Source organism: Morus notabilis, unplaced genomic scaffold (genome assembly GCF_000414095.1).
Source record: "Morus notabilis unplaced genomic scaffold, ASM41409v2 Scaffold321, whole genome shotgun sequence".
NCBI classification, from domain to species: domain Eukaryota; kingdom Viridiplantae; phylum Streptophyta; class Magnoliopsida; order Rosales; family Moraceae; genus Morus; species Morus notabilis.
Window position 1 is genome coordinate 20,568 of NW_010356783.1, and position 12,294 is coordinate 32,861.

The following is a 12,294-nucleotide window of genomic DNA, read 5'->3' on the forward strand; positions in this document are numbered from 1 at the left end:
AAAACATAAGATAAATATAGGAAAATGTCTTCTTTGAGCCTTGAGGTTGAATGTCCCACTATGCTTTAAAAACTAAAATTAGTTTCCAGTTGCTTTAACCTATTCATGAAAAAAGAAAACATTTTATTAATGAAATGAAATTTATAGCTTAGGCATGCCACAAGGAAATTCTTGTTACCTTCCATTGCATTTGAGGTGTTGAAGTTGTGAGAATTTTGAGATGAACCAGTAGTGAGCTCATTGATATCCATAGTAAAAACATCTTCAGTTCATCCACAGCTTCACGAATCGATTTGTTATTTTCTACACATAATAGATAACTTATGGTCAAGACTTAAGATAACATAAGTTAAGACAGTAAATAAACAAATAAATAACAAATATACCTTTATCTCCAAATAGTCAATCCGTAGTACACACCAATGCCTCAACTACGGCAGGTATAAGTGAACTCCTATATTGATCCAATACTCGTTCTCCAACACTAAAGGCAGATTCAGATGCTACAGTAGATATTGGGATACTTAGGATATCACGAGCCATGTAAGAAAGCTCCGGATAGCGAAACTGATTTCCTTTTCAAAATTCAAAAACATCCAACTCAACACTCCCTTGTATTCTTGGCTCATCCAAATAAACTTCTAACTCTGATTTCTGCGTAACAGTTTGCTCTTGGCTTTCAAAGTTGTTGAACTCCTACAACCACAAAGATATAAAACAAGATGAAAAAGACAAATAAAGAACAATTAGTATTCATCAATGAATGTTAAATTAACAAAATCAACATATAAATATTTACCATGAATGCTAATTATATTCATAAACATAGTTACCTTCAATACTTTAGTTTGCCTCTGTAAAAACTTTTGTGCTGGATTTTTAGCAATAGGAGTAGGAAGTGAAGTCACAACATTTATTGTAGAAACCTTGCCTTTAGAGTATTCAGTAAACAATAACTCTAAATTTCTCTTAACTTCTAAAAATTGAGGTGACCCTTTCATTCCATAAACATAATCTACAAAATTCAACTTGTAACGAGAATCAATCACTATCACAATTGCCAATATCAAACTGAAATATTTCCAATACTTCTCAAACTTGGTAAGCATTGCTTTTGCCATAGCAGACAAATATGCATCTTCACTTCTCTCAGATTTCTTCAATGACAAATAACTTGTGTACACAGTTGGAAAGTATAAGTTTGCAGTGGGGTATTTAGCTCCCGAAAAAATACAAGTGATATTATAAAAGGGTTCTAAAAATTCATAAATTTTCTCGGCCTTTTCCCATTCATATGGATCAGGACAGTCCTTGTAATTAGAATCACTCAATTCTAAATGACAAAATGCTCGTCGATAATACAAGACACTGTCAAGCATGAGGAATGTTGAGTTCCATCTTGTAGGTACATCTTGCCTCAAACCTCTCTTAGAATCAAGACCCACAAGATTTACACACTCTAAAAACTTCTTCTTTCTAATTTGGGACCCTCTTACATATTTCACGCTCTCACAAATCTTTTTAACCACTGAATCAATATCTTTCAACCCCTCTTGCACTACAAGGTTCAAAACATGTGCACAACAACGAATATGAAAAAAAGAACCATCAGAAATAAGTGCATTATTTTCAATTAACTAATTCTTCAACAGATCAACAAACACATCATTAGCAGAGGCATTGTCCAAAGTAAGAGTGAAAACCTTGTATTCAATTCCCCACTCACACAATAATGCATAAAGTTTTTCAGACAATGCAATACCAGTATGTGGTGATGGCATGAAGCAAAAATTTAAAATCCTCTTTTGCAATACCCAATCTTTATCAATAAAATGGGCAGTTAATGACAAATATCCATCTGTAACTATGGAAGTCCACAAATCAGATGTCAAACAAATTCTACCGGGGCTTAACTCCAACATAGATTTTATTCTTGTTTTTTCCCGAGAAAACATTTTTTGGACATCTGCCTTTAAAGTATTTCTAGTTACCAAAGTTATCTCAGGATACAAATATTGGTAAGTCGCCCTAATAGCTTCATAATCAACAAAGGAGAATGGAAGATCATGCAAAATGATTGCTGTTGTTATCAATTCATGAAAGTGTTCAGCATCAAACCTTTTTACACTCAATGCTAAAGTCCCTTTGTCTTGTGATATCAATAGTTGGCCCACGTCACGCGTGTCTCTACGTACACATGATTGCATGTGACGTCGCTTGCTTCCAATCCCATTCTTGCTATTAGCCATATACACCACACCACACTACTTGCATTTGGCTTTTAGCTCCTGATCTGCACCCATTGGAAGCCTTTCAAACTGGTTCCAGACAACAGAAGTATGCTTCCTTTTACGTTTAGAAATGTTGGTCGGATTCTTGGAATTAGCTTCAGGCTCAACATCCGCCTCCAACTCTAATGCAATAGGTGCATCACTAGTAGCAACAGCGGATGCGGTAGTGCTGTCTGACTCTAAATTTACTCCAACACCATCTTACAAATCATCCATCTACAAGTGGGAGAAAAAAATAAATGCCATCTTGTTTCTTAGCAAAAAGAAGCAGAAAGACATAAAGTTATTTCACAATTGAAGCTACATATTTACTTCTCATGACTCCAAACCAAGAAAGTTAGAAACACCATCTTGCAAATCATCCATCTACAAGTCGTTTTTGTTTGCTTTTGTTTTTTTTAATTAAAAAACTGCATGAATGAATATATAACTTATTTAAAGTTTAATTTTATCCATTACAAATCATCCATTGGCATTTTGTAATCAACCATCTACAAGTCCATCTAAAAATCATCCATCTACAAGTCCATTGGCATTTTGTAATTTTATCAACATGCCATAACTTATTTAAAAGTTTGAGTGTTAAATTAAGTTAACCCTTTTATCAAACACCCTTCGTGCAAATATAAAACCTACCCATAGCCATTCCTTATTAGACAAGAGAAGAAGATTAAACAACAAAATAAGTACTTAGTGAAAATACCAAACTCGGATTACCACCAAGATCCACACAAAGACCTCTAAAATCTCAAATTTAGCCACCACGGGCATTAAGTTTAGCCACTCGGATTAATGCACATCGTTAGGATAATTGTCAATAACTTTGTTCCTAGGAAGTTGAAAACAATAGGAGCTTCTAGGTTCAAGATCGTCCCTTAGATTGTGGTTCATTAAGCTACAATGACTTTTAAAATCCCAGAAAAAAGTGAAAGATTCTTGACTATCAAGATGTCAATAACTAGTCCACGTATCATGTTAATCTACCAAGATGTCATCCACTCTCCTTTCCTTTATTGGCAGAGACAATTAAACCAAAGACACCGACATCTATGTTACTTGGTGCAGAAATGTTCGGTTTCTGGTGTGGAAGAAAAACAGAGAAAAAGTGGGTTTAAGAATGTGAGAGAAGAGAGAGTCAAAGAAAAATACCTTGTCAATCACCTCTCGTCGCTTTTGCTACAGAAAAATTGAGAAGAGAACCTTGTCAAGCTTACTTGCTGCAGAAATGGGAAGGAAATGGCAACAGCCGTCCCCGTCGCCAGAGTACCTAAAAAATACAAGTAAAAACACAAAAATACAATGAAAAGGTCCACAACCACAATAACAACAATCTGGAAAAAGATTACAACAAAAATTTACAACTGGTTAAAGAGAAAGAAAAAATAAAAATGGGAGGAAAGTTCGGCCATCGATCTCCCTGGATAGGGGAGATCTTTCTAGTGACGAGGACGAACCAATGGAGATCTCCACTCGTTCTCTCCTTTAACGACTTCAATCTCACCGGAGCCTTTTGCCTCTCCTCAAGGACACCATTTCACCGTCCCTTATGCAACCGTACAACGCCAAAACAAGAAGTCACCACAAATAAAAAGATTTGCAATGGAGGATCTTCACCGCGACGAATAGAAAATATGCCACCGTGGTTTAGATTTGCGGTGGAGAAGATTAATGTGTAGAGACTTCACGGTGGGTGAGGTGTGTGAGAGAATGAGAGAAAGAGAATTAGAGAAGTTAGCGTGTATATATATAGGTTAATAAACGGATCGGGTTGTGTTGACTTGATTGATTATGGTCCGTATAATTAAACGGTTTAAATATATTAAATAGGTTAGCATGAATTTAATTCATTTATTTTTGTGTTATTCATGTCAATCTGTTAATAATTTAATTAATAATTATGTAATCTAAATTTATTTATCTTATATTATTTTTGTATTATTTTATCGTGTCGTGTCTGAAATTATCGGCCTTAATTTACCCCAATCGATTTCCTTTGCATTTATTGATTTGCTGATGCATGTTGATGATCTGTAATCCATAGGGTATCAGTTTGTACTTTTACATTGATTTGTATGTTTTTTTTTTTATTATTTTAGACTCATTAAATGACTTAGAGATTTTTTCCCCAATCTGTTTTTCAGAATATGTACGAAATTTCTCTTGAAAAAAGAAAAAAAAAAGTATTCCCCTTTCTTTTTTTTTTCCTCTCTATTTCTCTCTTTCTTTCTCATTCATTTTCCTTTTCTTTGTCTTGAATACTGTTTGGAATTTTTTTCTCCTTTTTTTAAAAGAAAAAAAATTTGGGTATTTTGTTTACCCGAAGAGGCTTTTCTTTTGCATTTTCCATGCACCGCCTTATAAACATTACGTGTGACATTGCTATTGGTTATCTTACTCTTTATATATGTAAAATGTTATCGTTGTATATTAATTATGCTGTCTAAATTCTCTCATGTTTCCTCTTTCACACCAAACATCCTTCTTTCTCTTCCATCGTTGATCATTTATTGCTCTGTTTTACCTTGGTTTATTTATTACCCCATTATTGTGTTAGTTCTGTTTCTTTGGCTTTGGCTTGGTTGGCTGATATTGGCTGTTTAACGCAGGACTGAGAATATTTCAGGTATTATTAAGGATTTTTGTTCAAGTGTTATTAATATTTATTGTTGATGCTGAATATGTTGCTTTGTTGTATTATCATTGGTTTGTGTCGTTTTCTATAGTGTTCAGAAGCATTTATTATTTCTCATTGTAAATAAACCTTAATCGTATATAATTATTTTTACCTGTAATCCTTATCAATTGTATAGTAGTATATATATCTCTTGGTATTTCTACTTAACATATTTTCCCCTTAATTGGTTCTAATATAGAGTAGTCATTATTACAATCTGTTTTTGCCTATTTGTTTCTATATCATTTCTTCAAAAATTGCAGTGAATGTATTTTAGCTATCTAGATTCTTATGTTAAATTATAATATAGTTCATAATGATTGAATACATGAATATTTGCTTTTTTTCTTCCTTTTTACTCACTCTAATATTCTTGGCTTTTCGGTTGTTTGGTATTATTTTGGTCTACTTACTGCTCCAACCCTTAACTTATTTATGTTTCATTTGTATTTGGTTGGTTAATAGTTTGTGTTTAAGGCACATTTAGAGCGTTACAAATACTTTTGCTACTTATTTCCCTATATGCTCCTTATATAAGTTATTGATATTAGATATATTATGTGTTGATTTGTGTTGTTTATTATGCTATTGATAAAAATTTGTTCATGCTTCTATAATTGTTCTTTTCTGTCTTATCGGTCTATAGTAATGGAATTTTTATTCTTTATTGATGTTTTTGATAATCAAATATGCATATATGTTTGCCAACTTTTTAGTTAGCGTATTTAATTCTTCCTTGGCTTTGGTGTATGCAAATGCTAATTATAATTAGGTTTAACTTCACTTTTATATGATGAGTACAAAAATTATTGTGAATGAGCCTACCTTATTTGCATTTACTAGCGCGGTTTAAATATTTTTCCCTCCTTTTATCCATTCCTCATTCTTTTTCTTCTTTAGTATGTGGCGATGATGCTTATTTTTAATTTTAGCCTATTAAATTTATTCTAATCTGTCCAAAGATTGTCGTGAACAAGTCCTTAGTTGCATTTTGATTTTGTCCCTTTTTTCACTAAAACAGTTTCAATACTTTTCTTTTTACCGTTTTGTTTTATTTTAAAATTTTAGATGCCTATTTTTATTGGATTAAGATTTTATTTATTCCTATTTACTCAGTTTTCTCATAATGTTTTCTCTTTTATGATCTTAGAAAATTAATTTTCAATAGAAGAACAATATCACTTTTGCTATTTTCCATTCATTATGTCCTCTATTATACAACTTCGTATTTCTTTTTTTCTTTCCTTTCCACGTGCCACTTTTTCTCCTATTTTTCTTCCTTCACTTTACAAAGGTTGTATCCAATACTGTCCTTATTGGCTTTTATATCTTATATTTCACTGCTTCCTCTGTCGTTGGCCTTAGTTGTTTTACCTATTTTTATCCAATGGAAGGTTGAATACAGATTACTTATTTGGTATCCTCATTCTATCTTATTCTATCTCCTTATCTAGACAAAAAAAAAAACTATATTGTTTCTTTGATACTGTTATTTTTCCCTTCCTTTTAGTTTACCTGGTAGTCTTTGGACATATCTATACCTTATTGTGACCATTTATTTTTTATCATGGATATACTATAATTTGTGTGGCAAATGTAATATATGACTAATTTTTGTGCCTTTATGTAGTTGCCATAGTTGTTGCTATTAGGTAGCCATAAAATGGTCATAAAAATATAAGTCAAATCATCTGCCGCACATTGCTGACAATACTTAATGTCTGAGCCACAATCACTATATAAAAATATTACCACATTCTTAGATTATCAGCCTTTTCGAATTCAGTCTTTTTCATTACTTATTTATTTACTATTATGATAATTCTATTTTTTTATATTACTCTTTATGGCATTCATATTAACAAATACTATTGTAGGAAATCTTTTGTCAAATGGTTGATAGATTACGCATGGAGCTAATGATAGGAAAATACACATATAAATTCTGTTTTTTCTTTTTTTAATCTATATTCTATTATAAATTTAATTCATAAACTATTTTTATGTTGTTTACTTCTCTTATATATTTCATATTGTAAATTATAAATCCATATTTTCCCCTTAATTGGTTCTATTATACGGTAGTGATTATTACAATCTGTTTTTGCCTATTTTTTCTTATATCATCTCCTCAGAAATTACATTCAATGTATTTCTAGCTATCTAGATTCTTATTTTAGATTATGATATAGTCATAATCATTGAATACAATTGTTTGAATATTTGCTTTCTTCTTCCTTTTTACCTGCTCTAACATTCTTAGCTTTTTGGTTGTTTGGTCTTATTTTGGGCTACTTACTGCTCAACCTTTTAATTTATCTCTTTTCATTTGTGTTTGGGTGGCTTATAGTTCGTGTTTAAGGCAACATTACGTTTACTACTTATTTCCCTATATACTCCTTATATAAGTTATTGATATTGAATATATTCTGTGTTGATTTGTGTTGTTTACTATACTATTGATAAAAATTCGTTCATGCTTCTATGATTGCGCTTTTCTATGTATTATTGGTGTATAGTAATGGAATTTTTATTCCTCATTGATCTTTTTGATAATCATATATGCATATATGTATACCGATTTTTTAGTTAGCGTATTTGATCCTTCAATGGCTTTGGTATATGCCAATGGTAATTATAATCAGGTTTGATTTCACTTTTATATGACAAGTCCAAAAATTATTATGAACGAATCTACCTTATATGCATTTACTAACGAGATTTAAACATTTTTCCCTCCTTTTGTTCACTCCTCATTCTTCTTCTTCTTTAGTGTGTGACGATGATGCTTATTTTTAATTTTGGCCTGTTAAATTTGATCTAGTCTGTCCAAAGATTACCATGAACAAGTCCTTAGTTCTACTTTGATTTTGTCCCTTTTTTGACCAAAACAGTTTAAACGCTTTTCTTTCTGCTCTTTTGATTTATTTTAAAATTTTAGATGTCTATCTTTATTGGATTAAAATTTTATTTATTTCTATTTACTTAGTTTTCCCATAATGTTTTCTCTTTTATAATCTTAGAGAGTTAATTCTCAATAGAAGAACAATATGATTTTTATTATTTTTCCGTCCATTATGTCTTCTATTATACAACTTCTTATTTCTTTTTTTCTTTCCTTTCCCCGTGCCATTTTTTCTTCTGTTTTTTCTTCCTTCACTTTACAAAGGTTGTATTAAATCCTGTCCCTATTGGCTTTTGTATCCTATATCTCACTACTTCCTCTGTCATTGGCCTTAGCTTTTCTACCTATTCTCAATAGAAGAACAATATGACTTTTGTTGTAATCCCTTTCATTATGTCTTTTATTATACAACTCTTTATTACTTTTTTTCTTTCCTTTCTCCGTGCCATTTTTTCGTCTGTTTTTTCCTTCACTTTACAAAAGTTGGTATCAAATTCTGTCGTTGTTGGCTTTTGTATCCTATATCTCACTATTTCCTCTATCATTGGCCTTAGCTGTTCTACCTATTTTTATCTAATTGAAAGTTGAATACGAATTACTTACTTGATATCCTTATTCTGTCTTACTCTATCTCCTTATCTGGGTAAAATGTAAACTTATTACACATTGTTCACACAAATGAAATTTGGTACTATCATATAGTTATCTTCGCAGAGCTATATTGTTTCTTTGATATTGTTTTCCCCTTCCTTTTAGTTCATCTGGAAATCTTTGGACAGATGTATACCTTACTATGGTCATTTATTCTTTGTTATGAATATAGTATAATCTGTGTGGCAAATGTAATATTTGACTAATTTTTGTGCCTTTATGTAATTGTCATAGTTGCTGCTATTAGGTATTCATCAAATGGTCATAAAAATATAAGTCAAATCATTTGCTACACATTGCCGATAATATTTAATCTCTGAGCCACAATCACTACATAAAAATATTATCACCCTTAAGTTATCAGCTTCTTCCTATTTAGTCATTTTCATCACTTATACATTTACTCTTTTGATTAATCTGTCTTTTGCTATTACTCTTTATGTCATTCGTATTAGCAAACACTATTGTAGGAAATCTTTTGTCAAGTGCTTGATAGATAACGCATGGCGCTGAAGATAGGAAAATAAATATATAAATTCTTTTTTTTCATTTTTTTAATCTATATTCTGTTATAAATTTAATTCATAAGTTATTCTTATGTTCTTTACTTCTCTTATATATTTGATATTGTAAATTATAAATTTATCTCATTGTAGACACAAGAAGACCATACATATTTTTATTGCAAAATTATCTACATATTAATTTGCTACCAATTGTATTAAATTATAAAACTATATTGTTACCGTAACATAATGGTTCGTTTAAGTTGATATATTTTCTCTCGTATTTATTTATTTCTGTCATTTCCTACTGTTTTTTCCTTTTTTTCTTTTTTTCCATTACTTACATAAGAATTTATCAATCTATGTTTATCTAATTTTATATAAAAAAAACTTAATAAAGGACTTGTAAACTATACTTTTCATGATTGATGAAATGATAACACATAATTAATAAAATGATAACATATATAAAACAAAAATTGGTCGAATAAAATGACAATAAAGATATAGAATATAGTTTTTAAAAAAGTTTAGTCCTAATTTGTGCAAATGATTTGGATATTCTACACACGTTCAACACATTAAAAAATTACCTGGGCCACTTTTAACATGCTATCAAAGGTGGCTGTCTGGGCCGCCTTTGACATGTTATCAAAGACGGCTGTCTAAGCCACTTTTAACATTTTTTAATCTAAAATAAAATCTTAAAATATAAGTTTCTATTATTGCTTTAAAAACAACATTTTTTTTCATTTTTTAAACTACGATTAAAACAAAAATTGACTTAACAAAGTGAAAACAAATGTATATAACAGAGATTTAAATAGAAATTAAACATTATTTATAGATACAATTTGCATATTACTTTTAATAAATTACACATAAAAATTTTTAACATCCTTTTAGTCTAAAATAAAAATTTAAACTATAAATATGTGCTCTTGCTTTAGGAATGACATTTTCCTTCTTTTCTTCTTCTTTTTTCCCTTTTTTCCCCTTTCTAACCATCAAAATAACCTTATATTATGACTAACAAATAAATAGGAGAACACTAACAAAAAAATGATCGTGGTCGAATCAGCGTATAAATAATGTTAATTCATAAATAGACCAAGATATTAACAACATTGTCAATAAACGTGTAAACATTACAATTTCCAAGGAATCTTACGCCGGTTTTTTTCAGCATCTGAAAATAGCGACGAACTACATAATTCCTACAACTATGTTAGTCATTGGACTTAATTAATTATAACTTCTTAAATACGATAATACTAATTTCTCATGTATTGTTGTTGAAAATTATATGTTGCCTTATCAAGGGCAACAACTCTAAAAGGATTACATATACTAATACATGATTCAATCTATAAATATCAAAATCACATTAAAAATGTAGTCTACAAAAAAATTGTGTACAATATTAAACAATAACATAAGCTACCGTATGATAACATACATAATTAACTTTTATTATATGATTAAAATACTTTATTACCAATAATCTACATGTATGTTGAATAAAATTGTTTAGTCATGTAATAAATAACCACTTACTATTTCTAACAATTAGGAAAAATGACCACTCCTATTCGAGCACTGTGACCAATGAAGTCTATAGCACCATCAGAGTCAGAATTTCTAGATTATAGACAAATAATGAATTCACTACCGGATGTATAATAAGCTTGGATTGTATCTTAGTTGATGAAGAGGTAAAAATTTTTATAAACACTACATTATATAATATTTTATTCAATATTTAGCATTACACAATGACTAACTTTCTTACATTTTAACCATGCAGCATGAAGCGATTCAAGGATCGATCCGAGCAAAAGATTCAGATATCATTTCAGAAAAAATTCAACTTGGTAATATATAGTGCTGGAACTTTAGACGGGCCGCCCGAAACCGCTCAAAAAAACTGAGTTTTTGCCCGAGCCCGACCCACCCGAAAAATTCGGGCCGCCCGCCCGAGCCCAAATTTCCCCTTGAACGGGCCGCGGGCTTGTGTTAGTCCGCCCGAGCCCGCCCGATTTGCCCGAATTTTTTTAAATATTTTTTAATTTTTATAATTATTAAGTTAGTTTATGTTAAAATTATGTAAAAATCAAAATCAACATTCAATAGACATTATTAACACAATTGAATAAATTAATCATGTATATTATTGATGTATTAAATTTGTAATTCATGATTGTCTCGTTAAAAATCATACCAAGAAAAATCTAATTGGGATAAAAACTTGGCAAGGAAAAAAGAGTGCAATCATTTTGTGACGAATTATAAATTTTACAAACTTACAAAGTTATACAATTACAAATACAATGTCAAAAGTAAATACATATTTACAAATTACAAATTTACAATTTAATTGAAACTGAAGGATCGTCTTCAAAATTAAATGTTAATCGATTAAATTCATCAATCCATTCTTGGCTTGCCGGCGAAATTGTATCCTATAGACATTGATCGGCCCGATCCCAATCCTTAATGCAAACCAAGGCTTCAACGATATCCCTTTGCAATGTATTCCGGCGTTCCTCAAGTATTCTTCCTGTCGTACTGAAGGCTTGTTCAGATCAAACAGTGGAGACTGGGATCGAAAATATATCTATTGCCAATCGAGTTAGGATTGGCCAAGTTAATGCCCGTGCCCTCTACCATTGAACTAAGTCAAACGATTCTGCTGCACTGCCGACTACTAAGCCTTCACTGAGGTACGCCATAAGCTCGTTGAAACTGCTGCCGCCACTGCCACCTGTTGATGAAGATCCACTTCCACTCACAGCTTCCGTTTGAGTTGTCTTCTTCTTCCTCTTCTTTAACCCGAAAACATTCAAGAATGAATGCGGGTTTTCATCCTGTTGTCGCGGTTCCTGTACTCTAGAGTTTGTGCTTCTAAACCTAATATCATATTTACTATAGATCTCATATATTTTTGCCTTTATTATTGAAAATTGGTCCGTACAAGTGATGCCTAAAAATTCACCTAAGTTTTCTAAACCACTTTCTAATCCGTCTAATTTTAATCTAGGATCAAAAATTGTACCTAAACCATATAACAAAGGCAACTTAGACCAATATTTTTTAAATTTTTTTTCCATAGACTGAATAGGAACTCCTAAGATTGGGTCCTCCCTATATTCGTGAAATAAAATACTAATTCTTAAAAGTTCTCCTAAAGCTAAAGGTGATGTTGGGTAGTATGTTCCACTAAGCTTTAGAGTAACTTCATGAAACCTACCTAAAAATTGATACAAA

The 12,294-nt window shown here is 31.0% G+C and overlaps 1 long non-coding RNA gene across 2 annotated transcripts; it reads right to left on the reverse strand.

Moving 5' to 3' along the window:
• Positions 1-3,987, reverse strand: LOC112090333. Of its 2 annotated transcripts, none has more exons than XR_002901615.1 (6): positions 3,746-3,987; positions 3,441-3,558; positions 2,119-2,507; positions 421-696; positions 179-303; positions 1-99 (listed from the first exon to the last, which is right to left on the reverse strand). It is a non-coding gene; the product is annotated as an uncharacterized LOC112090333 (long non-coding RNA). The 2 variants fall into 2 exon arrangements; XR_002901614.1 differs by having other exon boundaries at positions 387-696.
• Positions 3,988-12,294: the final 8,307 nt, after the last annotated feature.